Here is a 5,000-nt window from a genome sequence, read left to right as displayed (position 1 = left end):
GAGTGTGAGGGAGAGAGAGAGAGAGACACTGACTGACTGACTGATACTGACACCGACACACACACACACACACACACACATATTATTTATTATTATTTTAAATTGATTTTTAGAACAGGGAGATGGAAAAGGGGCTTGCTCTGTCCACTCCACGCATCGACCCAGTATTGCAGTGTTTCTGGGAACGGTGCAGCTCCCTGTGGGGAGATATTCAAAAGGAAAAACAGCTCTTTCCCAGTGTCTCTGAGTGTGTGTGTGTGTGTGTGTGTGTATTATTACTGAGAATAAAGCTGATATCTCTCTCTCTCTCTCTCTCTCTCACTCAGAGCTGCTGTGGAAGGAAACCGTTTTAAAAAGACCTTTCTCAGCTCAGTGGTATTTTTTTCTTCTCCAAGGCTGAGTGCCGCTCGCACGTAGCGATATAATTCAAAGTGCAAAATAACTTGGCGTCGTTGACTTGAAACAAGCAGGGTCTGCTTCCAAATGAAAGCTGCGCTCCCGAACTGGACTGACTGTCTGTCTGTCTGTCTGTCTGTTTGTCAAGGGGTGGAAAAGGCGGCGGTGGTGGTGAGGGTGGAGCTTTACGCTCAGGAGGGGAGACTTTCTTTCAGAGGTGCCAATTAATCTGCAGCAGAAAGTCATCCCCCCCGACCGGGATTCGAAGCCCGGTCCTGACCACATGACCACCGGGGAGAGTTGCCTCAAGTCCCTGAGGGACCTGGACACGAGGCCGAATACACACGCACGCCTGCTGCACTGGCAGCAGCGACCAACAGGGGGCTGACCGGCTGATCCTTCCCTTTCACAGGCAGGCTTTTGGCCCTCGCTCAAACGACAAAGGTGTTCAGAAGGAAGTCCTGGGGGGAAGGCAGGCAGGGAGGGACGGACACAGGGAAGTCCGCACAAAACAGGTCCCCTGGAACCTCTGACCCAGAAAAACGGGTTCCTGGTGAAAGCAGTCCTGCCATTGACATGACAATGGACAGGGCCCGGCAGCTTGAGACACATCTTTCTTTCAATATGCAAGTCCTTTTTAAAAAAGTTTCCTTCCACAGCAGCTCTGAGTGAGAGAGAGAGAGAGAGAGAGAGAGAGACACTGACTCACTGACTGATACTGACACCGACACACACACACACACACACACACACACACACACACACATATTATTTATTATTATTTTTAATTGATTTTTAGAACAGGGAGATGGAATAGGGGCTTGCTCCGTCCACTCCACGCATCGACCCAGTATTGCAGTGTCTCTGGGAACGGTGCAGCTCCCCGTGGGGAGATATTCAAAAGGAAAATCAGCTCTTTCCCAGTGTCTCTGTGTGTGTGTGTGTGTGTGTGTGTGTATTATTACTGAGAATAAAGCTGATATCTCTCTCTCTCTCTCTCTCCCTCTCTCTCTCTCACTCAGAGCTGCTGTGGAAGGAAACCTTTTTAAAAAGAACTTTCTCAGCTCAGTGGTATTTTTTTCTTCTCCAAGGCTGAGTGCCGCTCGCACGTAGCGATATAATTCAAAGTGCAAAATAACTTGGCGTCGTTGACTTGAAACAAGCAGGGTCTGCTTCCAAATGAAAGCTGCGCTCCCGAACTGGACTGACTGTCTGTCTGTCTGTCTGTTTGTCAAGGGGTGGAAAAGGCGGCGGTGGTGGTGAGGGTGGAGCTTTACGCTCAGGAGGGGAGACTTTCTTTCAGAGGTGCCAATTAATCTGCAGCAGAAAGCCATCCCCCCCGACCGGGATTCGAAGCCCGGTCCTGACCACGAGACCACCGGGGAGAGTTGCCTCAAGTCCCTGAGGGACCTGGACACGAGGCCGAATACACACGCACGCCTGCTGCACTGGCAGCAGCGACCAACAGGGGGCTGACCGGCTGATCCTTCCCTTTCACAGGCAGGCTTTTGGCCCTCGCTGAAACGACAAAGGTGTTCAGAAGGAAGTCCTGGGGGGAAGGCAGGCAGGGAGGGACGGACACAGGGAAGTCCGCACAAAACAGGTCCCCTGGAACCTCTGACCCAGAAAAACGGGTTCCTGGTGAAAGCAGTCCTGCCATTGACATGACAATGGACAGGGCCCGGCAGCTTGAGACACATCTTTCTTTCAATATGCAAGTTCTTTTTAAAAAAGTTTCCTTCCACAGCAGCTCTGAGTGAGAGAGAGAGAGAGAGAGACACTGACTCACTGACTGATACTGACACCGACACACACACACACACACACACACACACACACACACATATTATTTATTATTATTTTTAATTGATTTTTAGAACAGGGAGATGGAATAGGGGCTTGCTCCGTCCACTCCACGCATCGACCCAGTATTGCAGTGTTTCTGGGAACGGTGCAGCTCCCCGTGGGGAGATATTCAAAAGGAAAATCAGCTCTTTCCCAGTGTCTCTGTGTGTGTGTGTGTGTGTGTGTGTGTATTATTACTGAGAATAAAGCTGATATCTCTCTCTCTCTCTCTCTCCCTCTCTCTCTCTCACTCAGAGCTGCTGTGGAAGGAAACCTTTTTAAAAAGAACTTTCTCAGCTCAGTGGTATTTTTTTCTTCTCCAAGGCTGAGTGCCGCTCGCACGTAGCGATATAATTCAAAGTGCAAAATAACTTGGCGTCGTTGACTTGAAACAAGCAGGGTCTGCTTCCAAATGAAAGCTGCGCTCCCGAACTGGACTGACTGTCTGTCTGTCTGTCTGTTTGTCAAGGGGTGGAAAAGGCGGCGGTGGTGGTGAGGGTGGAGCTTTACGCTCAGGAGGGGAGACTTTCTTTCAGAGGTGCCAATTAATCTGCAGCAGAAAGCCATCCCCCCCGACCGGGATTCGAAGCCCGGTCCTGACCACGAGACCACCGGGGAGAGTTGCCTCAAGTCCCTGAGGGACCTGGACACGAGGCCGAATACACACGCACGCCTGCTGCACTGGCAGCAGCGACCAACAGGGGGCTGACCGGCTGATCCTTCCCTTTCACAGGCAGGCTTTTGGCCCTCGCTGAAACGACAAAGGTGTTCAGAAGGAAGTCCTGGGGGGAAGGCAGGCAGGGAGGGACGGACACAGGGAAGTCCGCACAAAACAGGTCCCCTGGAACCTCTGACCCAGAAAAACGGGTTCCTGGTGAAAGCAGTCCTGCCATTGACATGACAATGGACAGGGCCCGGCAGCTTGAGACACATCTTTCTTTCAATATGCAAGTTCTTTTTAAAAAAGTTTCCTTCCACAGCAGCTCTGAGTGAGAGAGAGAGAGAGAGAGACACTGACTCACTGACTGATACTGACACCGACACACACACACACACACACACACACACACACACACATATTATTTATTATTATTTTTAATTGATTTTTAGAACAGGGAGATGGAATAGGGGCTTGCTCCGTCCACTCCACGCATCGACCCAGTATTGCAGTGTTTCTGGGAACGGTGCAGCTCCCCGTGGGGAGATATTCAAAAGGAAAATCAGCTCTTTCCCAGTGTCTCTGTGTGTGTGTGTGTGTGTGTGTGTGTGTGTGTGTGTGTGTGTATTATTACTGAGAATAAAGCTGATATCTCTCTCTCTCTCTCACTCAGAGCTGCTGTGGAAGGAAACCTTTTTAAAAAGAACTTTCTCAGCTCAGTGGTATTTTTTTCTTCTCCAAGGCTGAGTGCCGCTCGCACGGAGCGATATAATTCAAAGTGCAAAATAACTTGGCGTCGTTGACTTTAAACAAGCAGGGTCTGCTTCCAAATGAAAGCTGCGCTCCCGAACTGGACTGACTGTCTGTCTGTCTGTCTGTCTGTCTGTTTGTCAAGGGGAGGAAAAGGTGGCGGTGGTGGTGGTGGTGAGGGTGGAGCTTTACGCTCAGGAGGGGAGACTTTCTTTCAGAGGTGCCAATTAATCTGCAGCAGAAAGTCATCCCCCCCCAACCGGGATTCGAAGCCCGGTCCTGACCACGAGACCACCGGGGAGAGTTGCCTCAAGTCCCTGAGGGACCTGGACACGAGGCCGAATACACACGCACGCCTGCTGCACTGGCAGCAGCGACCAACAGGGGGCTGACCGGCTGATCCTTCCCTTTCACAGGCAGGCTTTTGGCCCTCGCTCAAACGACAAAGGTGTTCAGAAGGAAGTCCTGGGGGGAAGGCATGGAGGGACGGACACAGGGAAGTCCGCACAAAACAGGTCCCCTGGAACCTCTGACCCAGAAAACCGGGTTCCTGGTGAAAGCAGTCCTGCCCCGCCCTGCCATTAACATGACAATGGACAGGGCCCGGACCAGGCGCAGCGGACGGTAGCGAGCAGTCGGAGGGTGAAAATCCGCCAGTGGGTGAAAAGGAGAGCCGTGCGGTGAGAGGAGGCGGAAAGCGGTTCGCAGACTTTCGCTGTACCTCCGGCGGGCAGCGCCGCACCTCCGAGCGCTCGGTACCGTCCGCTGCGCCTCGTCCTGCCGCACGCGACGAGCCGTCCCCGGAGGAAATCGGCCTCGGCCCTCCTGAGATATCAGCCTCCATACGGGCGTCACAAATCAGTGGACATGGTCAGCTGCAAAGCAGTGTCATTACAACCTTTCATAAACGACAGGGCAGCACCGCACCGCACTGCACTGCACCCCACACTACATCACACTTGCCTGCCTGCCTGCCTGCCGGCCTGCCGCTGCCTACTCTCACCAGCGGACCAAAGTGAGGATAACACCCCGAAGCAAGCATCTCCCTTGCCGCCCACCAGCCCACACCATTCCCCTTGCCTGCCTCCCACAAATTCCACCAGCGAGGCAAAGTGAAAATCAACCCCCAAAAAACGCACTCCACACCGGCCATCGCCCGCTATACACCCCCCCCCCCCCCCCCCCGGGGCGAATATTAAGCCCGAGAACACCGACTGTAACCAACCGCAGTGAAAAGTTGAAGTGGCAACTCATTAACCAGATTTACACTTGGCAACTCATAAACCAAATGAACAAAAAATCTGGTTAATGAGTTGCCCAAAATAAATCTTGAGTTGCCACTTCAACTTTT

The 5,000-nt window shown here is 52.3% G+C and overlaps 4 pseudogenes; all 4 read left to right on the top strand.

The window, feature by feature from the left end:
• Positions 1-81: 81 nt before the first annotated feature.
• Positions 82-198, top strand: LOC137312115 (U2 spliceosomal RNA; annotated as a pseudogene).
• A 965-nt stretch (positions 199-1,163) lies between these two features.
• Positions 1,164-1,280, top strand: LOC137312124 (U2 spliceosomal RNA; annotated as a pseudogene).
• Positions 1,281-2,241: 961 nt separating this feature from the next.
• On the top strand, positions 2,242-2,358 carry LOC137312151 (U2 spliceosomal RNA; annotated as a pseudogene).
• Positions 2,359-3,319: 961 nt separating this feature from the next.
• Positions 3,320-3,436, top strand: LOC137312150 (U2 spliceosomal RNA; annotated as a pseudogene).
• Positions 3,437-5,000: the final 1,564 nt, after the last annotated feature.

Source organism: Heptranchias perlo, unplaced genomic scaffold (assembly GCF_035084215.1).
Source record: "Heptranchias perlo isolate sHepPer1 unplaced genomic scaffold, sHepPer1.hap1 HAP1_SCAFFOLD_396, whole genome shotgun sequence".
Lineage (NCBI taxonomy): Eukaryota > Metazoa > Chordata > Chondrichthyes > Hexanchiformes > Hexanchidae > Heptranchias > Heptranchias perlo.
This window is presented reverse-complemented; position numbering and strand designations above follow the sequence as displayed.